The sequence below is a fragment of the Balaenoptera acutorostrata genome, chromosome 8 (assembly GCF_949987535.1).
Source record: "Balaenoptera acutorostrata chromosome 8, mBalAcu1.1, whole genome shotgun sequence".
NCBI classification, from domain to species: Eukaryota; Metazoa; Chordata; class Mammalia; order Artiodactyla; family Balaenopteridae; genus Balaenoptera; species Balaenoptera acutorostrata.
The window spans coordinates 116,795,892-116,820,505 of NC_080071.1; the positions used below are offsets into that span (position 1 = coordinate 116,795,892).

General features: G+C 41.7%; 1 long non-coding RNA gene across 1 annotated transcript in view; it reads left to right on the forward strand.

The window, feature by feature from the left end:
* Positions 1–24,614, forward strand: part of LOC130708691 (uncharacterized) — a 145,012-nt gene that overhangs the window by 20,246 nt on the left and 100,152 nt on the right. The window contains exon 2 of the long non-coding RNA XR_009009045.1: positions 1,566–1,740. This is a non-coding gene — a long non-coding RNA (uncharacterized LOC130708691). The remainder of the gene's footprint in view (positions 1–1,565; positions 1,741–24,614) is intronic.

Sequence of the window (24,614 nt, forward strand, 5' to 3'; positions counted from 1 at the left end):
TTGCCTTTTCCACATTATCCATTATCACATTATCTCAAAGACCAGACTCTGTACAATTGTGGGGAACTGGAGAGTTCAGGGTAAATAATAATTCATTTGGCTAGATTATCTCCAATCTTATTTTGTAATTCCATGTTTGACTGTAGCAATATCCAGAAATTCTATAAAGGCCTTAAACTCCCTCCCTGCAATAAAGTGAAATGTAAAATACAAAACAATTATAAAGTATATTGCACTTTTAAAAGAACTGTACATGAGGTAGGAGGTGGGGAAACAATCAAATTCTCAGTAATGGCAATTACAGAATTCTCATGGGCCTCTTGCTCTTTGTTCCTGTTCATTATTCAGGTGCCCTTTTGTTGTTTTCTGCTTTGTTCACTTTAACATAATACAGTTTTTCACTATAAGTTCACTGTTGTCACTATTCAGGGAGCATGTGGTTTTATCATCTACCTCTTCTTTAAGGAAAATATTTTTTCTTTTAAAAATGTTCTTCACTGATAATTATGTTCTCTAGCCTAATGTCCTTTATCTATTCTCATTAATGTTTCTGAATATGACTTTAGACCCAAAGGAACTTTAAGTCACTTATAAACAAGTTACGCTAAATTAAAACACTTAATTCCATTTACTTCTCCTTTCAATGGGTAGCTCTGATCCAAACTCAGACTGGTCTTCCTAATTGAGTCACTCAATCCAAACGTTGTTAAGGAAATCTAGTTCCTATTCCCTGAGCTGTGGTAGATCATGTTTCTGAAGATGGCAGTGACAGTATCTCTCATCCCATATGTTCTTTTGCAGTGTGACTGTGCTACTTACTCCCTTATGAAGAAGTAGAGGTTATTCTCACTCCCTGTGAATCTAGACTGGCCAGTGATTTATTCTGGCCAATAGGATACAGCAGAAATGATGCTGCGCCACCTCCAAGGCTGGGCCTTAAGAAATCTGCAGGTTCTGCCTTCATGTCTTGGAATGTTCTTTCTTAGAACCAGCTGCCATGCTGTGAGGAAGCCCAAGAAGCCATGAGAAGAGGCTTCCTGGAGGAAAACCAAAGACATTGACCAACAACCCTTGCTGAGTTCCCAGTTGGGATGTGAATGAGGCCATTTTGGACATTCCAGCCATCTCAGGACCCTAGCCAACGCTCTGAACTAGAACTGCCTGATGAGCCCATAGAAACATGAGAAATAATAAATTGTTGCTTTTTTAAACCACTGTATTTTTGGTGGTTTGTAATGCAGCAGTACCTAACTGGACCACTGGGACTCTAATCACCTTGTTTTGAGGCCTTGCACTGAGTTCATTTGCTTACCTCACCACCTCCAGACCTCTGCAAGAAGTATAACTTACTTTTTGGGTCTTCACAATCTCCTTTTGGCTCTATGGACAAAATAGTTCACCCTTCATTGATTATGAAAATGGCCAAATGATAATCATAATAGTCATAACACTTTTTGAATACTTATCATGTGCCAGGAACTGTCTTAAGTATAATATATTTATTAATATATTTCACCTCCAGAAAACTTTTTGATCCGGGTGCTATTATTATCTCCATTTTACAGATGGGAAAAGCAAGACACAGAGAGGTGAAGTAAGTTGTACAAAGTCCAACAGCAAGTGATGGAATCACCAGCAGAACCCAAGCATCAGATTCCAGAGCCGCATACTTAGCCACTGATATACTGCCTCCCACAAATGGTGCCTCAAGCTCATCAGGTTATCCCTAAAGTGACTTAGGTGAGTGGAGTTTCTTTCACTTATGTTACTTGATCCTTGTACTTTAATTAAGAAAGTCCTTTCAGGCTTTGATTGCCTCACTCACTTATACTAGACTCTGGGCTGTGCCCCGTGCTGCCACTTACACTTGGAAAAGCGTAATGTTAGAAAAGTCTAAATGCTTGACTATTTCTACATTCACAATTCAGGGTAGGATAGCCTATTTGCTCAGTTTTCACAGGTTCCTCGTCCCCATGTGGCCACCAGAGAGGGCAGCAGAGTGACAGGCAGGCAGCGACCCTGGGGAGATGGCAGAGAAGCAGAGCTGGCGGGGAGGACCTAGGCGGTGCCGGCGTGGGGCGGAGCTCTTTACACTCGGATGGGGAGAGCCACATGGGAGTGCAACACAGAGTCCTGCAGCACCCTTCAGAGTGAAGGAGGGAACAGCTACTTCTTCTTAGAACAGAGGCCAGGGGCAGCCAAAGCCGTGCCAGCCAGCCTTAAAGTGGGAAGAAGCTTCTGAGTTTCTTATGTGACTGCAGCCTTAGGATGAGCTCCCAGTGCCACTTTCCAACTGGACGACCGCCTTCAGGTTCCTCCTAGGCAGCTGTTCTAGAGATGGCACTGCGAGGAAGGGGTGTGGTTTTGCTTCAAATAGCCTTAAAGTCCTTCTCCTCCCTGTCTGCCTGATAACTGCCTCAAGAACTCTGAGGGAAATAAAAAAGCTAGTTATAAAATTGGGTAGGTCTGTGATCTCGTGCCATATTCAGAGGAAGGCCTTTGGAGACAAACAGTTTCTGGAGCCAGAGCCTCATCTCTTCTGCTTAACTGCTGTGTGGCTTTGGGAAAGTTGCTTTCTTCTCTGAGCATCAGTGTCCTTAGCTGTAGAATGGATTAGTGATATGTACCTTGTGTGGTTGTTATGAGGAATAAATAAGTCCTATAGGCAAAGTTCTTGGCGTCATGTATACCAAGCAACCATCAGGGTACCTATTATTTCCATACACCGTATGTACGGACATGTAGATAACCATGAACTACCATGCGGCCTTAGAATGGAGTATAAGCTGCAAAGGTTGGAGCTGGTGTTTCATGCTCTGCTATACAGTGTTCACTCAGGAAAAAGACAACTGCCACAATTTATTTTAGAAAAGTGGTTATGAAATATATGGTTATGAAACTAACTTCTATAAGTTTAAAAAGTATCTCAGTCTCGATCACATGTTCTTAATCTAAGGTTTCCTGGTCTCCAAGAGTCCGTGACCCCCTTGAAATGGTATGCAATGTTTTGTGTGTCTACACGTATGTGCACTTTTGGGGGGGAAATGATTCATAATTATCAACAGACTCTCAGAAGGGTCCGTGCTTAGACAAAAGACTAAAAAACTCTAATATAGAAACAGCCTTTTAAATCTTTTCTTCTACTGAAAGTAACTTGGAGGACTTCCCTGACTTAAGACAAAGCAGGCACAGCTCTGGAAAGCACTGGAAATGGATCCCGTCTTTCAGCCAGTCTCTTTTCCCCAGTGTGTTCCTAACAGAGTGGGAGGCTGGCTGTTCCCGCTGCCACAGGTAATGCCGTAAAGACAGGAGGACCATGTGGATGAAGAGGTGTTGCCTTCTCTAATTACAGCTGACAAAGACCAAAGGCTAACCTCAGCTGCCTTCTGTCTCTGGGAAGTCACTTATGGAGCAGACCTATAATGAGGATTTGCTCCCTGAAACGTAATTCTCAGGATGACGAATATCTAAATTACATCCCCAGACACATACCTGACGCAAAGCCCTAAGGGCTGATGCCCACAAGGGGTGTGTGTGGTATTCTTCATTCAGTGGGGATTAATAAATCCCCGATATCACTCAGAATCTCAGAAGGGGCAGGTGTCTGAGAGGCCCTTTTGGCTTCTGCAATGGGGCCTGACAGCCCGTGCACTGGGCTCTGTAATTTATGCCTCCAGCACAGAATCCACACAAAGCAGAGATGGCCACATCAGCATTTTGGGATTTAAGGCCAGCTTCCCTTATCTGCAGACCCTCTCCCCTAAACTGTAAGGATGATTCTGCTAATTGATAACACTTTTTTTTTTAATACAGAAAATGTCAACATTTTACTATTAAGTTTAATGTTTGCTCGTTTCTTGTAATATGTCCTAATTTTCAAAAAAAAAATTTATTGGAGTTGACTTACAATGTTGTGTTAGTTTCAGGTGTACAGCAAAGTGATTCAGTTATATATATATATGTATATGTATATATATGGCTGAATATATATATATTCTCTTTCAGATTCTTTTCTATTATAGGTTATTACAAGATATTGAGTATAATTCCCTGATTCTAATTTAGTTTTTAAAGAAAATGATTGTTGGTGTATAAAGTAAATGAAAATACAGTCCTGGGGGAGGGGATTTAAAGTAATTTAAGAGTTCAATGGATGATGACTAATTTTGCAATTGTTATTATTACATCTCTTTAATTAACAGATAATCCATGAATTATGGAGTATGCAATAGACTATGTTAGGGAAACATTTTTTGATCTGTGTAAATAAGTTGAGATAAATGGTGGGTGCACCTGTTCCTAGTGTGTCCGGGGAATGTATGAAACTCTGGCACAGGGTGAATGTCTGTTGGTGTCAGTGTGACAACAACAAAACAAAGCTGGCACTGGGGTCAGGAAGTCTTTGGTGGGCAGGGAGCTACTGTCTGCAACCGGAGCCCAGTACGGCTGTGTGTTCTGATGCCCATCAACCAGGAAAGGGAATCTAAGGTTTCCACATGATTTTCCCCTTTCACAAAGCTGTTGTAGAATAATATACAAATCCTTCCTGAATGTTCCTAGCTTTCCTTCCTTTAGGAAGTTTTCGGTCAATGGGAAACAAAGCCTTATTCAAAGGATTAAAGCCATAGTCATTCTATTGTTTACAGCTTCAATAATGTGGCTTTCCTTCCATGGACAAAATTTTCAATTCACAAATCATCTAAAAAACAGGAAATTTGGGGGAAACACGTGCTTATGATAACAAGAGATCTATCGTATGATATAGAAGTTTACGCAAAGAGGCATCCGATTTTATTTAAGATTTTTTTTTCACTGTGCTGTACTTCTGTATGCATTCGAGGAAGATTATTCCTTAAAAGAAAAAGCCATATGGTTTATAACATAAAACTACTCAGTTCCCGCCCCTGCGGGAGAGCGGGAGTGGTGGGGAAGAGGGGAAGCAGATTCTGACTGTTATTTCCAAGGCTACACAGCAGGCAGTCCTGTAGAGGCAACAGGCATCTTCAGTACCCTCTTCTCCCTGCTGTCCTTGGTCCTCTGCTTCCCCTCTCACCCCAGCCAAGTCCTGGGTCCTTTCCAAGTGGATGGAGGGAGAAAGGCTGGCAACATTGGTTAGCAGGGTTGGAGAGAATGTGGCAGGCAGCTGTGAGCTCTGGCTGTGGGCAGTAGTCACGGGGAGCCGCAGAACGTTGCAGAGGTAGTGGAAACCATCACTGCTTTTGCAAGCGGGGGATAGCAGGGCTGTTGGGGGCCTAGGATGGAGCAGCAGCACTCAACTTGGGCAAACTCATCCTGGAAATCTATTCTAGCTGCTTCTAAATAAACTACCAAGAGAATTCGTATTTTATCTAGAGTCTTTATTTTGGTGAAGTCTTTTAAACTTTTTATCTGTACACAGTAGATACTTCTGAATAATTTTTAGTGTCTGGAATTCCCCAACATCATGATTTTTTCCTCAGTTCCCCATCTTCTACCATTCCCTTTAACTTTCATCCATACTCCCAGGGAAAATACCACTTCTCCCTCAATGAAGGATGACAGAACCTATTTACTTCCTAACATTTTCTTCTGTGCTCTTGCTATGCAAAGTGTGGTCTGGATTCCAGCAGCAGTAGCAGCAGCAGCTAGCTTGGTAGAAATGCAGACTCTTAGGCCCTACCCTATGACTACTGAGTCAGAGTCTGCATTTAAGGGGATCTTCAGTGATTTGCATGCAAATTAAAATTTGGGAAGGGCTGGTCTGTATCACACTACAGACCTGACTCATAATTCATGCCATCAAGGCCTGCAGGATCCTACAATCTCTAGCCCGCCTGCTTCTCCAGTCTCCTCCCACATTACTGATCATTCACTAGTTCTGGCCTCTGAGCTTTGGCACTCACTGTTCCCTCTGCCTGGATTGCTCTTGCCCCCTCTTAGTATGTGGTTAGCTCCTTTATTTCATTGCCGTGTCAGCTTAAATGTTACTTCCTTAGAGGAGGCTTCCCAAGCTACTCTATATGAAGAACCATCCTCAACCCAGCCACTCTCTATCCCATTACCCTGTTGTATATTTTTATTGGCACTTATTGTTATCTGGAATCATTTTATTAATTCATGTTTGGGTCTGTTTTGTTGAGGGTTGTATTTTCAGTGCCCAAAACAACGCCTGGCACATCAAAGGTGTTCAGTAAATATTTACTTATTTTATTTTAATTTATTTTTTTTAAATCGTATTTTTTGGCTGTGCCACGTGGCTTGCGGGATCTTACCTTCCCGACCAGGGATCGAACCCGGGCCCTGGCAGTGAAAGTGCCGAGTCCTAACCACTGGACTGCCAGGGAATTCCCCTAAATATTTATTAATGAATAAAGTTTTGGGGATCATGAACAGTGAGCACCTATGCCCAGACAATTCTAAGGTAAGAGGAGGAAACCTCCAAACCAACTCAACAGCTATGTTTTTTTTTTTTTAATTTTTATTTATTATTTATTTTTTGCTGTGTTGGGTCTTCGTTTCTGTGCGAGGGCTTTCTCCAGTTGCGGCAAGCGGGGGCCACTCTTCATCGCGATGCGCAGGCCTCTCACTATCGCGGCCTCTCTTGTTGCGGAGCACAGGCTCCAGACGCGCAGGCTCAGTAGCTGTGGCCCACGGGCCTAGCCGCTCCGCGGCATGTGGGATCTTCCCAGACCAGGGCTCGAACCCGTGTCCCCTGCATTGGCAGGCAGATTCTCAACCACTGCGCCACCAGGGAAGCCCAACAGCTATGTTTTTGAGTTCCAGATCACTGGTTCTCAAACCTGGTCCCCGGACCAGCAGCATCAGCATCCCCCTGGGAACTTGATAGAAGGACAGATTCTAAGGCCCCACCCCAGACATACTGAATCAGAAACCCTGATTCAGCAACTTACAATTAAATTGTTAAATCCAGCAATCCGGCTTAACAAGGCCTCCACGTGATTCTGATGCACCGCCCCAGAAAATACCAACATCTTACCTGTATAGAGAACCTGCAATGTTCAAAGCCCTTTCACATATATCACCATATTTCTGGACTTCAGTAAAGCCCTGAGAAGTAGACAAGGCAGGTGTCATTGCCATTTTATAGATTTTATAGATAAGGAAACTGAGCCCTAAGAAATGATTCCGTTTGCCTATGGTTTCATCAGAATCATCTGGGGAACTTGTTAAAATTGCAGATACCTGGGCTCTACCCCAGACCTACTGAATGAGAATCACTGGGGCTGAGTCTCTGAAATCCCGATTTAAAAAAAGAAAGAAACTTCCTAGGAGAATCTGAAACTCCGAATAGTTTGATAACCAATTATGCTAGAGAATAGAGGAATGGGAGTTAGAATACATAGCCCCTCATTTCTAATGTGCTGCTGTTATAGAGTCTTGAGAAGAGTAATTACAAATGGTTAGTCTTTAGTGAAAATAGTTAAACCAAAGTCTCAATAATTATGTCACTTTTATTAGACCCTAACTCTATTTGCTACCCTTATAAGCTAGGGAGAATCAAATCCAATGACAATGGGCTGTTTTTGGTATATGATTTAGTTGTGATTATTATGGAATTAGCTAAATGGACCATCAATTAAGGTTTGGTGGGGTTTTTTAGTTTGAGATGCAGGAATTAAAAAATAATTCTTTTCTGCTGAGGGTGTTGTAAGATATATGACCTATTTGGTGTACTCCTGCAGTCCTTTACCAACTGCTCTGCTTCCTTTCCTTTACTTACATCTTCTAATTAAGAAGAAAATTTTAGAAAAAGAACAAAAATTTTCAAGCCCAAAGCTACAGCTGTTTAAGCTATCTTTTTCAACCTCAGACATCATTTACTTACCTGGCTAGCCTAGAAAAGATGAACTTCTCCAAATTGTCAGGTAACTCCCAAATCTTTCTCTCCTGCCCAACCAACTCCACAAACTCCAGACTCCTAAATTCAACTACATGTGGAATAATTCTGTTCTGAATATCCTGCAGACTCCTCAAACTTGGTGTGTCCAAAACCAAATTCATTACCACGTCACCCATTCTTCCTCCTGGACACAGTCTATGTCCCAGCCAAAAATCTAAGCATTGCCTCTGGATTCCTTTCTTCCTCCCTGTGGATAGTCAAGCAGTCTTTTCATTTCAGCCTTACATCTCTGTAATCCCTCTCCTCCTCTTCATCTCCACTGCAGCTCTACCTCGGGCCTTCATCATCTCTTGCTTAGGCCACCATGATGGCTTCCAAGGTGGCCCCCTTATCTATACTTCTACTTCATTTCCCACTGTTCCTTGCTTCAGTGTAACCCAACTGCTTTCACTCTTCATCATGTCTTGTGCTTCTGTGCCTTTGCACATGCTACTCTGCTCTACTGATTTTCTCTTTCCACCCCCTGCATGTGGGGGTGGTGGGTGGGATGTTTAGGCCAGGGACTCACTGAGGGGGAGCTGTCTTGTCATTTGTTAGGGTAAACTAACTTTTCTGTGAACATGTGCAAATGGCCCTAAATAAATCTAAAGTTAAGAAAAAAAAAAAAAGATACTGCTCATTATTCTCTTCTCTGTGAAGACTTCTCTGAGGACTCCTCTTTGGTGTGGACTGTTCCCTCCTTTGTGCTCCCAAACTAGCATGTAGTCTGCCTTCATTGTAGTACCCCTCTCACTAGGTTGTGTGCATGTTTATACTTTCTTCTCCCTCATCAAAGCATGAGCTCCTTGAAGGAAGGGAACATGTCTTATTAACATTTGAATCACCACCTTGTGGCACAGAACCTGGTCAGTCAGACAAACAAACATACGTTCAATGAATACCTGGCTAGATTTCTGGATTCCAAACATGGCTGAGGGTAAGAGGAACTAAAATGTATTGAGCAACTATTATGTGTAAAGAGCTTTTAACACCCATTATTTATCTAGTTTTTAAAGATAATACTTTGAAGTAAATGTTATTCTAATTATGTACATGTTGAAACTCAAGTCTCTAAGCAATTAAATAACTTGCTTGAGGTCTCAGTTAGTAAATGGTAGTGCTTGGCGTTGAATTCAGGCTTTTCTAACTCCAAACTCTGTGTTCTTCTACCTATCCTATGTGGTCCCTAGAGTTACCCTAGCATAAGCCATAGGTTTTAGAATGACTTCTCACTCTTTGTTTGCAAAATATTAAAACATTTATCTCTGAAGAGTAGTGGTGATATCATGTGTGGTAGGTAGTCGCCAAAGATGGTCCCCAGTGAGCCCTGCCTCCTGGTATTCATGCCCTTTTATAATCCACCTCCCATGTATCTAGGCTGGTCCTATGTAGCCAATAACATGTAGCAGAAGTTGGTTCATAAGAAGCCTCACAATGTCCACCTGAAATATTTGTTCAGGGGGGGAAGCCAGCTGCCATGTAAGAGATCTGACTCCCTGGAACCACCAGGTTGTGAGAAGCCCAGCCTATCCTCATGGAGAGAAAGAGATGTTTGACCAGCCCCAGCTTTCCCTGCCATCTCAGTTCAGGTACCAGACGTGTGAGTAAAGAAGCCTTCTTAGGTATCCGGCCCCGGCCACCATCTGATGGCAACAGCACCGAACACCCCAAGTGGGAACTGCCTAGAGGAGCCAAGCGTTGTTCTCTCTCATGGAACCATGACAGATAATAGTACATTGTTCTTTGAAGCCACTCAGTTTTCTGGTGGTTTGTTAGGCAGCGATAGGAAACTAGAACACCATGACCTTTTTTTTTTTTTTTAAAGAAAATAACTTAATATTTATAAGCACGGCTTTTTAAGCTTTTTTGTTGTTATTGTTATTTTTCCTTTATAGACTACACTCTGTAATATAAGTAGATTTCTAGCTCAGTCCTTAACAAGGTTTATGACCTTGAGCAAGTCTCTTTATAATAATGTCATGGAGCTTCACGTGCCTCAGTTCTAAAATGAAGGGTTGGACTAGTTAATCACTAAAGTCCATTCTAGTTCCAAAACTGTATCATTCCCTTCAGTCTGTCAGAGAACAATCGAATCTTCATCTGACAAGTTTTTAACTTGCAGTAAAATTTTATAGGCATAAGAATTTTCGGCGAAGCAGTGAAGGCCAGGGAAGTGCTGACTCAGCACAATGCCGTCTGTTAGCAGGGAAAAATAAAGTCAGGAGCTACTATAAATCTGATCCTTTCAATCCTTCTCCCCGAAGCAAAATTCAAAAATATGATTATCTGTGACAAAAGACTTGAAAGAGAATTCTTTCAACACCTCCGCGCCCACCCCCCCCATCTCCAGCTGAGAAATCTGTTACTCAAGTCTGCGAGTGACTTCAGGACTTTTGCCAGAATACTCAGTGTTGCAGAGTTGAATCAGCCTCCGGAAGATCCCTGCGCACAAATGCTAAGTTTAGGGCCAGTGAACGAGGTGATTCCTAGAGGAAATAAACTCTCGCCTGAGAACAACAGCTGAAGTAAAATCCCATAAGCCAGGAAAACAGCCACACAATCACAGTAACAGGTGGTCGGTTTCAAAACACATTTCAAGGTCCGACTCTCTCGGCACCTGCTCTAGAACCACAGACGGCGGTGTAACTCTGTCTGGGTCTGAGTTAGGTCAGCCCTGCCATGCTAGGAGGAAGATTAACTACCTTTATCAGTTGAGCCGAGTTATGGTAGGTTAGATGACTGCCTCTCTGTGGTAGTAACTCTTCTATTCCCTGCCAGAAAGACAGAGGGAATGAGAGAATTTGGGAACCAGAAGAGAACTTGGAGATTAAGTAGTTCGACCCCCTTGATAGCTGAGCAAAGTGAAGCCAAGACAGTGAAGTAGAAACTTGCTCAAGGTCACATGACCTGTGGAAGCAGAACATCCCCACCCCAACCCCTCTGCCCCAAGTTTTGTTATGAAAAATTTCAAACACACAGCCAAGTTGGAAGAATTTTTACAGGGAATACCCGTATACCCGTTACCTAGATTCTACCGTTACCATTTTATTAAGCTTGTTTATCATGTATCTCTTCATCTATCCATCCCTCTATCATCCTACCTTATTTTTTTGATGCATTTTAAAGTGAACTGCAGACAGCTATACTCTTCCCTTAAATCAGCATTATGCTTTATCATTATTTGTCTAATTATTTGATACCCCAATTTTATACACATTATGGAACCAGAAAAAATTACCAAAAAAATCACTGGACACAATAAATGTAAATTAGCATCAGCTAGCCTGAAAGGGAACACAGCTTCTTAACTCTAAGGCCCTTGAGGATTCTTATTAGGAGCAAATTCAGAGAAGGCAAAAATATTGGTCAATGCACAGCACTGCTTATGTTGTTCCCTTTCCTGGAATCCCTATCTTTCCCCTTCCTGTTGAAATCCTCCCCATTTTCCCGAGAATGATCTCAGATGTCTACAAGTTAACACAACCTACCGTTAGACATGTATTCCTATTTTAGGAAAAAAAGTTATTCAAATCTGAAATGCCACCTCCTTCCGAAAGCCTTTCCTGAACTCTGAGTTTTAATCTTTCTAATTTGAATGGTCACAGGCCTTCCTTGGCACTTTCCCTACCTCATTCTACCCTGTTACAATTTAATGTGTATTTGTTTATCTATCACTACTACTGCCACTGCTGCTGCCACCACTATTACCACTACTACTCTTGTGGTTAATTCCTCTTTGTAAGGGACTGTACCTTAAGACATTTCTATATCTTCTGTAGTTCCTTGCATAGAGTCATCATTGAATGTTAAGTAACTTCAAATTTCAAGTCAACAAAATTATGTTCGGGCAGCTTTGTGAAAGTCAGCTCTTGAGGACCTCCTGTATCAGAGCCACCTGAGAGACTTGTTTAATGTGAAGGTTTCTGGACCTCCTACCCTCAGAAATGCTGATTCAGTAGGTTCGGGGTGGGGTCCAGGAAGCTACAACTTCAGCAAGTGCCTCCCAGTGATTTCAGTGTGGGCAGCACAAGGATTGTACTTGGAGAAATCTGCTCACAGGTCCAAATTACCAATCTTATTTTATGTCAGGCCTGTAATCATTTTGAAACCAGTAAACCAAATCTGCCTATCCCTTTAATGGATCCCAGATAAAGGTGTGGCAAAGATGGTGCCTGCCACGGTGGGGTGTGACAGTCAAGGCATCACCCCTCACCACATCATGTGCTGCCAGTCACCACTTCTGCTGTTGCCACTCACCCCCAAGTTTCCCTTTGTCACTTCCCTTAGCCATCACCAACTGCCACTACCCCTCGGGCCGCTCCCCCTCCGAGGCTGAGTCAGATCCATTGTGGAGCCCTTGAGGAAGCACATGGGGAAGCACATTTTGGAAGACAGGTTGAGGACGTTCTCATTCTACATTCACATCCCAAGTCTGGGAGCAAATGAACACCTACTTCTGACCCTGGCTTCTTGAGGAGCTCTGCAAACCTGGTTAGAAAGTTGGGCCCGTGGTTTGAATTTCCTTCTGCCTTTGATTTTACAATGAGTGGAAACTGAAGTTAAGTAACAGATCTCTTGCCCAAGCATTGAGGGCCACCACAAAGCATAGAGCAGTGGGACAGGAGCTGGTTGAGATGTGGTTGCTTCCCTCCTTCAGGCCAAGTGTTTCTCTGTAAGGAATGTCATCTGCAGTCATTTCCACTGTCAGGTCTTACAGAGTGTTTTTCACATGTGTCAAAAATAATACTAAGATAAACTATCGACCAGAGAGTTGTTTCATAAAGCATAACCTGAAGCTTTGAGTTGAATATTCTTGAAGTCAATTTCCCTAAGACATTGACAACATTGTCATTTTTAGTTCAACATATTTCTCTATTGTGGTGGTTCCCAAACAGGCATCAGATTCACCTGGAGGGCTGGACCTCACTCACAGAGTTTCTGATTCTCTAGGTCTGGGGAGGAACTGAGAATTTGCATTTCTAACAGGTTGCAGGATGATGCTGATGCTGCCATCCTGAGACCAGGCTTTGAGAAGCACTGCTCTGAGAGAAAACAAAATGGTCCTACGGATTAGACCTCTTGCCGATCTGCCTGCCTGCCTTCTTGTATCACAATGGCTTATAGCAGTGATTCTCAGCCCTAGCTGTCCATTACAATTACCTGTGAAAACTTTAAAACATAGGGTCTGGGTAGGATGATCAGAGCCTACCTCAGACCAAATGAATCCACAGCTCTGGCATGGGGCCTGGGTGTTTTTGAAAAAGATCCCGAGGTTACTGTGATGGAAATCCAGGGTTGAGGACCACAGGCATGTAGCAAACTCTGTCTCCATTCTGTGTTCACATGTGATTCTCTTTTGACATATATTTATTGACCACCCTGTATATACCATAGAAAATGATAAAGTGTCAGAGAAATGGTCCCTGACCTCAAGCAGAGATAGATCACATACCCAAACATTTAAACAAAAAACTGGTGTGTGGCGAGTGCCAATTAGAAGAATAAACCATTACCGAAAACAGAAGGCTGGATGATCCAAGGTAAATCAGTGCTGCAGTGGAGCCTCACATTGTTTGTGATAAGTTATGTATGCCTTTGCCACCCAGGAAACATACCCCTTTGGTGGGGGAAATTGCTCATTTACTGGTTCATTGAGGATGCTCCATCTGATTCACCATGGTAGGCGTGATTGAACCATGGAAATGATGGAACATTAAATCAATAGCTGGTCAGCTGGCAACTATTCCTTTGCTAAGTATGCTATTAAGATTCCCTTTCAGAAACCCTGTGCTCAACAGAGGGGAATCTTTTCAGTGGAAAAATAAAACATACATTGTTTAGAAACTAATTCAATATTCCTTAAATATGTAAAATAATCCAAATTTATTTGTGAATCAAAAGATAAGTACCTTAAAAATATGTATGTGCTTACATCCACTGGAATACAAAATAATTCAGTGATTCAGTTACAGCTGACCCACAAAGGGGAAAGTTTCTAGAAAGGAGAAAATATCCTCCTCAGGTGTTACTTACGTATTAAAGGCATTGTTTAATTCATTGTGCTATTTAATTTGGTTATATCTTTTTTGAGATTTTTTGTGTGTGTGGAGGAGTTTTTCCAAGAATAAGAGATCCCAATGACGACAAAAGAAAATTGTTTTCAAGAAAAGGAAATACTTTTTAAGCTGTTACATTTATTTCCATTTGAAAATAGTGGAGGCAGATTTTAGGCATTGTGGGAGAACCTGAATATGACAAAGTAACTTGCTCTCAAGGAAGCTTATAACCTAGTAGAAGGGAAAGATAAGTACCTATTTGAAGCAAAATATGATACATGCCTTTAGAGGAGAATAAATTTGAATGAGGCTTCAAAGAGCTGGAAGCAAAGGAGGTCAAGGTTCAAAGAGCCTAAGATAAGGTGTACAACTGGGGCCGTGGTGCAATGCATTATTTCATGGCCAATTTTCAAAGGCCAGCTGTTCACAGTCAGATGAAGACAGAAGATGAGGGTAGATGCAATCAATGTGAAAATCAGGGCGCCCTCCCTTATTTTCCAGGCAGTGTAGTTTCGAGATCAATAAGTTTTACAATCTCATTTTAGGAAGCAAAATGAAAATGAATCTGATGCATTCTTTTTAGTTCACTTCTTACTAATAAAATCCAATTTAAAGGATTTTATATGTTGGCTATGTGGCCACTAATATTTGGTAAAAATATTTAGCCTCGTTAGTGATTAAAAAGATGAAAATTTGAACAGTAATACAATAACTGTTTTTGGCTTATCAAATCGATAAAGATTTTAAATGGCTCCCAAGTGTTGGGGAGGATGGCAAGAACAGGATTCTTCCTTCTGCCTGTGAAGTACTTCTTGGTTCATCATAGCTGGAGGACAGTCCATGTGCTACAGCTCATCAGTACTTCTAGGAATATATTCTAAGGAAACAGTACAGATATGTGTGAATACTCATGTACCACAATATTCCTCAGTGCTTTGTTTACTATTGGAAAGAACCAGTAAAGAAATAAATGCTCCTAAACAGGGTAATATATATAAACGATATTGCATTATATTAGGAAGGAAATAGTGGTGGTCCACTCACCTGGAAACCTAGAAACCATGGTATGGAAAAAATCTTCCTGAGTGTAAGTTGGTCTCCCCAAGGTCAATCCCTTTCCCTTCATTTCCTCGTCTTCCGATATTCTGTACACCTGCCAAACAGGGCCACTTGCTTTTTGTGCCCCAAACTGACCCTGTATACTTTCTTGCCTCCCTGCCATTACTCATGCCTTTCACGCTGTCTGAGGACCTTTCCTTAATCTCTGAGGTCTCACATGTTGAAGACTCAGTTTTGTAAGCCGCCTTACGTGATGTTACAATGATGTTCTCCTACATCACTCAGATGGAGGATTTATTCCCTTCTCTGTACCCTCATGGCAATTTGGTTATCTTGCTATAGGCGGCCCTTCTTACCCTCTGTCCTGTATTAGAATGATCTGAATATAAATTTTATTTTCCCCATTAGATTTCGAACAGCTTAAGGACAGCGGCCAATCTTCTTCAGATTTATATCCCCCATAGTTATAAAGCATGGTGGGTATGGTTGTTGAATGAATGACTGAGTGAGTGAGTGAATGCAGAAGTGCACTTGGAGCTGATTCTAATGATCTCCACAGGCATGGGATGAACTTGGCAAGTGCAAAAGATGCTCTTTGGTGCCTCCCTTTTGTGTGGCAGGGGGCTGATGTCTTCCATCTGAGCCACGTCGATGAGAATAGTAAAGACCAGGACTGAAAGGAGAGGTCTGAGAGGGGAGTCAAGGATGATGAAGCAAACTGCAATCTCCCACCCATCCTCACACATACCCCCCCTGCCCCCCATTTAGTGGAGGAAGGGGAATCGATGAAGACCTTTGCAAAGGAAAGTAAGCACTTCTGATCAGTTATCAGTTCCTTTACCATCCCCAATAACATCTGTTTTAATCAGCAGGTCTTAAAGACAGCACATTTGCAACAAAATGAAGCGATGAGGATTATCCAGATAATTGAGGGACAAAATAAAAATAAAATATTTTCAGTGGGAGAAAAAGGAATTTGAGTTTTAGTGATGCACATTTATTTATACATTCCCAGACTCAATAGATAGCATAAATGCCATTCATGTTGATGGTGAAAATGCCTTGACACTGTCAGTGAGGAAGTTAATAAGCTGAGCAGCTGAACTACTGTTCAAAATAGTCAAAATTAAGTCTTGCTAAGGCATTTTCTGTCGCCGCCTGGTACAACCCATACCTACATGTTATATTGTATTAATACTTACCAATACACCTGCTGGCTTTTGTGGGCCTTCAGGAAATGCCTTTACTTCCTGAAGAATGCAACAAACTACAACCCAAAACACCACTGCAGTCAGCTGACACCAAACTGTGAACTGTGGTTCCCTTTGTGTCAAGGGTTAGATACTTGGGTGATTAGTATTTGGGTGATAGCAGGTTATGCTACAGCCAAGGTCACAAAAGAAATTCTTTTATTAAAAAAATCTATTTAAAAAAATTATTTTATTTATTTATTTGGTTGCACCAGGTCTTAGTTGCGGCAGGTGGGCTCCTTAGTTGCAGCAGGCGGGCTCCTTAGTTGTGGCTCACCGGCTTCTTAGTTGTGGCATGCAAACTCTTAGTTGTGGCATGCGAACTCTTAGTTGCGGCATGCGTGTGGGATCTAGCTCCCTGACCAGGGATCAAACCCTGGCCCCCTGCAGTGGGAGCACAGAGTCTTAACCACTGCGCCACCAGGGAAGTCCCAAAAAATTCTTATAAATATGGAGAATCCATGTAGTATGGATTCTACCGTATAGGTATGTATGAATCCATGCATGTGTATATGTATGTATTTATAGTTTTGGGGGGGACCATTACTCTTTTTTTTTAACTTCCTAGTGTGGCAAAATTAAGCCTCACTGAATTATTTTTATCAGTAAACAACAACAAAAACTACCTTTCACCAAACAAAGGTCCTCTCCCTCTGCCAAGTAACAGTGATTTACAGACCTAACATGTGAGCAAATGGGAAATACTATATTTCCAGACTTGGGTAATGAATAACCTCTGAGGGCTTGAACTTTTCTCAGTTCCCACAGACTGCATCCACAGAGCAGTGCTCTTGCCCTGAAAGGAAGGATTTGCCCGGTTTGGAAGGAAGTGGAATAAATAGAACTGGAAGTGGCAAGGTCACCTTTAATATCCTTTGAACTGCCTCTTAACAAGCTTCACAATTGCTTTGTTTCTTCCTCCCGCAGTGCTATAAACAGGCAAAGTCGAAGCAAACTCTTAGAGCACGCACGGTGTGCGGAGGAAGCTCCCAGAGCCGTGAGGAAGGGGAGGCTACAGGCTGCACGGGGCCCATCCCACACGCCAGGGTTACAATTGTATTACGGTGTGGTGGCCAGAAGGGAAAACTGCTTGTTTTTAAAGGAAGGGGTTATATTGTACTAAATTCCTGTGTATAAAATATAGGACAAACAAGTTACAGTGGGAATATTTAATTGGAGTATATGGAATGTATGGCATATTTGCCTTTCATTTGGCATTTCCCTACTAACTTTAAGTATCACATGGTGGTTGCATAAATACAAACATGTTATTTTAAAAATCCCTCTCCCGAGGACCCTGTTCAGTTGGCATTCCAAACACAGTGCAAGCTCTTTACTGGCATCCTGCTTCACAGAGAAATTTTTCTTCTTTTCCAAGCTCCTTCAGGCACATGCATACCTCTGTCTCGGCTGTTTCCCAGCCCTTCTTTTTGAATGTCTGCCTCCTGAGGGGAGGGGAGAAAATCTAGGAGGTATGGAAAAGGCCCTAACAAGGTTGGGATGCTGGAGGCTTCCAACCCTGGTTGGGTTCCAGACAGGACTGGAATTTCAGTGAACTGGCTTTCAGTAATTCTTAGATAGTCCAATATATGTCATCTTGGAAGACCAATTATGTGGGCAGCACTGCCATTATCAGAACAGACCAGAATGATTCAGACTGGGCTTCGAGTCTAAGAGAGGGAGCCTCACATGGCTTAAATGCAGCTGGTCAAAGGGAGCATGAAGCAACCCAAAGCGAGCTGGTACTTTGTAAATTGCTACTTACCCCTCTGTGTGGACTCTCCACATTTGGCAAAGTTGTCCAGGAAAACCTCCTCCCTCTTATTTTGAAAGTGCCGTGGAGCTATGAACTGTTATAATTTCAAAAGAGTGTGATTAACGGGATATAAGAAAGATACAGTAAAAGTCTCTAAGGGGTAGAAAGAGAAACCCAAAGGGCAGTCTCTGTCTGATCTGAATTTTGACTACTTCTTCACAATTCCAAGATCAGATGAGTTCTTGGCATTGCAGATAATGGGTTAGAGCTGAGTTGTTGTGGAAACTGCTAGATGGAGCTAGAGCTGTTACGTGGCCAAATACTTTGATCTGTGGATAGCACTAAATATCTAGAGATCCTGATCTCTGGTAGGGTTCTTAAATTAAGTGTCTGGGGAGAAGACATTGAGGCACTAGTCCAGAAATTCTAACAGCTGTGCTCTACTAAAATGCTATGCTAGAATGGACCTGACCAGGCTAATCATCCTCTCAAGTGCCTCCTGCACTGTAATGGCTAGGAGACATTTTCTCCTCGCCTGTAGGGGGGTGGGGTGGGGGGTGAGCTCTTTGTCCTCTGACCACCTGGAACAGCATGGCTGATTTGCTTTGTCTAGCAAATAAGAAGCCTCACAACATATTCAACTGTGAGGTTGGGTGCATGCATGTGCACACACACACACGCCCGCTCACATTCACTTCATACGTTCACCTTTTTTACCTTTTCTAAAATATGAAAGTGGTGAATCCAGATTGAAACTCGCCACGCTTTTCAGTCAGACATTCCCTTTCCTCCTAGGACAGCAGAACCTCATCCAAATGCGTTAGTTGTGCAGTTGTGCTGTTATTTCTTTCCAGGTGACAGAATAGCCACACATATTATGATGATGAAACCCAGTTTTATTTTTTCTTTTCCCTTGTAGGTCTTTTCCCTTGTAGGTCCCTTGTAGGTCTGTCTGACACCATTTACTCTTTGGACAGAAAGTCCCCCAAGTCTGAACTATGAGATTGTGTGAGCCCTGCTCCCTGTTCATTAAGACCGCCCCCTCTGAAACGGAATTGATGAGTTTTCAGTGGCCATTTGTAGCATTTGAGATCCATAGGTATCAGGGTTTGATGCATGGCCCTCATCTCCGTGGGCTCCTGTGCAATGATTCTCATCTGTCTTGGTTAGAAAGTGAATTAATCTTGACCTTGGCCCCTGGGGTGTGGTTCTCTGTCCTCTCACACATCTTCAACTCACTTCTTTATCAGAAGCACTTCTTGTTTCAGGCCCAGGCTCCCCTAATTTCAATCAAATCTAACCTTTTGTCTTCCAATTACATTGCTCTGATTTTAAACAAAACCTGTATTTCTAGTATTATATATTTATTTCTAGAAAGTTCTTATTCTGAGTTATAATTTAATTATATGGATCATTAAAGCTTTGAAGGATGCTAAAGGGCAGAAAGGAATTAACAAAATGAAAGTTATTATTAGGAATTACAAATCACTTAGCATTTCAACATCACACGTCGGATGTGGGCATTTTGTTGAAAGAGACAGTGACGGTGCAGAAGACCTACGATAGAAACATGCTTCCAACTTGAATTCTATTGTTACAGCACACATAGGAGATTATCAATTATATTTTATATTAATAAGGTAATAGATTTAGAAATATTACTAGCAGAAAACTTGATGTATTAGTCAGAACTACACCACCTCCGGCCAGCCACTCAACTGGACTTATTTCATCCATACTTTCTTTGGATGTAAATGAAATTGGTGTTTCACAATGAAAGTAGAATTGCTGGATATTCTTGTTTATGCCTTTGGTGGGCTGAAGAGTTAAACCACGGTGATAGCGCTGTTGGTTAGGAAGGTAATGAAAACTCCAGGCAGTTTAGGATTACTCTTATTAGCAAGCATTAGCTAAAAGCTAGATTTAGGAAGAAATTATTTTAAGAATGTTAAAATTAGGAAGTTAAATTGAATACTTATCCAAGTATTAAAAATATTCGAACCATGTCATGCCGCAGAAGGTTAATAGTGAAACACTGTATGACTACACTAATATTTCTACCAAATTTCATTGGGTTTACATATTCAATTTTTGTGCCTTGAAAATACTGCTTGTTTGAAATCAGGGAGAGAAAAAATGTTTCAGGTACACAGAAAGTAGACAAGGCTGGAAAATCACAGATAAGTGGTTACTTATTCACGCCCGGTTTAAAGCTGTCAGGTTCTGCTGACAGGCCATGCAGAGCAAATGAGAGAAAGAGAAGTTTCTAATACGAACATTTACCACTGCTGCGCCACGCTGCAGCCATTCCCACTCAGTGTGCCCTCATTTGATAGGCCCCCTTCATCCAGGCCACTGCAGGGAGGGGTGCCGGAGAGTGAGGAGAGCACACTCACCACTCTCTGGCCTTCACGCTGGCCATCAGTTCCATTTGATATGGCTGTAAATGGATATGGCTATATTTTTGAAAACAATGGGGATTATGGAGATGGTTCGTGCTGAATTGCAAGCCGTTGGCTGTGTTTTCCAAGGAATGACAAAGTTCTGTGATAACATATCCACAGAGAGGAAAGAATATGGATAGATGTAACAATACGTAGAAAAACACCCTCAGCTTGTCCTGTCAATTTTGTACCATCCAGGCATGTAAGGGGGAGAAAGAAGATAAACTGTGGTGGTGGGAAAACATGCAGACAGGGAGAAGTAGAGAAAGAAAAGAATTTGGGAGGTGCCAGTAAAAAAGAGCAGAAGAGGGAAGCACAACCAAACACCAAAGAGTAAGTGGAATCGCTGTCAGAAGAGATTTTCCTTTGAATAAAACACTGAGGTACCTTCTAAGTATAAAAGAAATAAGAAAAGAGAAACAAACAAAAACATATTGAGAGGTGCAGTTATCCAAAAACAGAGGCGGAAGGTAGAAAGAGGCAAAGTGTGTAAAAACTGTAGCGAGTAACTTTTAATGTAGTAGAAGGTTTATTTTATTTCTTATGACTTATCCCTTAAAAAAGATACCTGCTTTATCAGTTCAGTGACCAAGGAGCTAATTATAGATAGCTACCTCAGAGAAGACTTGAAGTAAAGGGCATCTTCCCTTTTAGAACTTAACTGGTGTAATCACGTTATTTAAAGATTGCTCCAGAGTGCATAAATTCCCCTAAATTCCAAATTCTGTTAAACTACTTCGAGGAACTGAGAGTTATATTTTTATGTAATCCACACACCAGGGCAATTTGTGGAGCCCTGGAAGGGAAATGTGAGTTCTGATGGTATCTCAGCTTGAAACACACGAAGCGGAACCTGAGGTCACACTCATAACCTATCAGGAATTAGAGGAAGTGATTCCACTTGAAAGACCCTAATGCATGTCAAGACTGGAGGAGATAGGTCCCTCTCTGGAGGGGGGAGAAAGGGAGAATAAAGATGGAGAGATGACCAAGAGGGAAAACAGTTACATGCATTGTGCCTGGGGAAGTGATTATCCTGTTGTGTCCTAAATGCTGAATCTGGTTGTCATTGATATCCTGTTCAGGCTTCCTCTGAATCCATTAAACCGTTGAAGCCTCTGCTCAGTTCCTGTACCAAGCTCATAGTATAGGTTACTATGTGTTTTTATTGGATTGGGATCTCTGTGGCTACCAAGGCTGAAAAGAGCAAGCTGAGGGAAGGTGAGACTGACTTCAGGCTGACTCCAACCCCTGGAGAGCACTGGGCTGCATCTGCCACATAGACCTTCCCAGGAAATTCTTCATCAGCAGCAAGTGCTTGCTTTTGGTTATTAGTTTGAAGAGCACAGGCTGGGTTTAGAACTAGTTGTCCCTCCTCTTCTTCCTTAGATCCTGTGCATACCTCTCTGTTCACTTCTCATGGCTTATTAGAAGGTGGTTACCCAAGTACTTAATTAAGAGTATGGCTTCTGGAGATAGATCACCGGTGTTCACATACAGGTCTACCCTGTACTAGATGTGTGACCTTGCGCAAGTTACTTAACCACTCTGAGCCTCAGTTTACACATATACAGAATGGAGACAGTCATAATATCTACCTCCTAGAATTGTTGGAATCAATAAATTAGTAGTATAACATTTTTTAGAACACTGACTAAAATGTTAGCCATTAATGTTATTATAAATCTATTTTTTTCTACTAGAATATAAGGTCCTAAAAGGCAGAGCAAATTTGTATATCCAACCCCTAGCATAATAGAATATTCACTGTTTATTGAATGTTACAGGGTAGCTTAGGTAGATTTGGTTTTAGAGATATGATCCATATTTACTATTCATTCACTTAGTCACTCAACAAATGTTTCTTGAACTTCTACTAGGTGCCAGGGATCTTGCTAAGTGTTGGGTGAACCAGAGAGGGAAGGTCTCTGCCCTTGGGGAGTTTAGTGGTGGAAACTATCATAAAAGAATAAACACAAAAATAAATTTATAAATTTGTCTTAAGTGCTTTGAAGGAAAAGACTAGAGAGCTATGAAAGAGAAGAACCTTTTGTTGTCTTCAAGTCCCTGATCTGCAGTACAGTGGGAAAAATACCAGAAGACGGAAAAATATGTGTATATAGTATTAATAAATATGGGTGATCAAGGTAGAGACATCTGTGTAACTGACCTTTTGCTGGTTCTTCTTATGCTTTGTCTTAATCAACACATAATGCTCTCTGATGTCCATGCCTGGTTAGCTCATTTGGTTAGCTAATGAGGTCAAGGTCAGAGGCCAGCATGGGTCAGTGAGCTTTTCTTCTTTCTGTGGCCAGATTGCACTCTTAACCTTAGTCATCTTTCAAAAGTGTGTATTTGGTCACAGGAAGGCTGTGTCAAGAGAATGTGGGTAGAGGAGTCCTAAAACTGCCTCAAACGCAAGCCTCACCGATAGTAGGTCTCTCGTCATTTTCTTATACTACCGATAGCATGCTGTATTTTATTGTTCTCTGACACTAGCGAGGGTCTAGTGCCATTATTGACAGATGTAGCCAATAATTTCTACAACTTTTTTTCCCAGAAAACTGCCCTTTCAAAATAAGCAAACCACTTTTAAACATCACTTCTACTGGATGGATGCTGTAGACTAGAGCAGTGCTTCTCCACTGGTCATAAGAATCACCTGGGTTATTGATAAAACGCAGATTCTGGTGCAGTCGGTCTGGGTGGCACTTGAGATTCTGCATTTCTGTCAAGCTCATAGGTGATGCTGTTGCTGCTGATCCGTGGACCACACTGTGAAGAGCATGGGGCTAAACAGGCATGAATCAAAGCTAAGTCTAGATTGTAAAAGTACAGCAAATACTAAACATAGTGAGCTTGACCACCGGTACAATTTGTTGGAACTGTTTACTGTTGAAGGCACTTCATTGTTTACAGATAAGTTCTCCCCAAACAATGTTTCCTTTCAGCTTTTTTTTCCCCAGTGTCTTCTGATTTCCTGGGGTGGGGGGCAGGGTTAAATATAAGAAAGAATTCAAAATTCTTCGTTTTAGACAATATATTTATATAAATATGCAAACCTCAAAGGGCTGGAGCTGGGGCTAATTCCACGTTATGCAACATAAAATGCCTTTGAAACACACACAAAGCCTTTTATTTTATGGAGGAGACTTTAGTTCCATCTTCAACTTACTCCACCGTATGTGACAAGTGTAGTAAAAATCTTTTGTGTCTTCTGTATTTATTTTTGGTAATAAAAGGAGACAGCTCCTTTTTCCCACTGCCCAGAAGAGGCCTATTCCCCTGCTGACATCTCAGAATTCCCACTGATACTAAGATGATGGTGAGCATGGGACTGCCAAAGAAACTGCTTCTCTGAGGAAATTTCCATGGGTGTGAAATCATGGGAATCAAAATTAATGGGAAAGTCCCTCCAAACTTGTGAAAATTGCCAGGATTCTTATAGGAAAAGAGCCTAGAAATACCATGATTATCTCCTTTACTATTTGGTGAGATGCATTTCTGTTACCTTTGGAGAAAACGGTCAAGATCTGCTCAGTGCCAAATGCTTCGTTTGTTTTTCTTCAGATGCTTTGGGTGGATATACATTTGTAAAATTTGGATGTTTATACCTTAGATTATTTAGTCCAGCCTCAGTGTTGAACAGGCAAGGACACCAAGTACAGAGGAACTAAATGACCTTTCTAAGGTGTTACATCCAAGCTAGAGGCAGAGCCCAAGTCTCCTGGTCCTTTCCTTTGCACCTCCCTGCCTTGGTGTCTTCAGATAGTCCCAAGGGCAGAAACTCTAGGGCCCAAGGCCCTAGGCACACTGATTTGAAGAAAATAGTCCCAAGGGCACACTGATTTGAAGAAAAGTTTAGGATTTGCACATACCCTGGTTCCTCAATTTACTTAAGCAGTCAATCAATAAATATTCAATTAGCTTCTACTCTGTGCCCAGGACTGCTTTGCACAATGTAAAGCAATTTAATATTTCTTTATTCGCTCAGATTTTCTGTCAATAAACTGCTCTGAGGTGAGTTCAGCACTGTGAGTTGCTGAGTTAACTCTTGGAACCCACTCGAGAGCTGTTGATTATAACAAACTTCAGCAAATTTGAAACCTCCATCACTTTTTACTCCTTCATCTCATATCCCCCACATAAATCAGTGGCTAAGATTCTTTC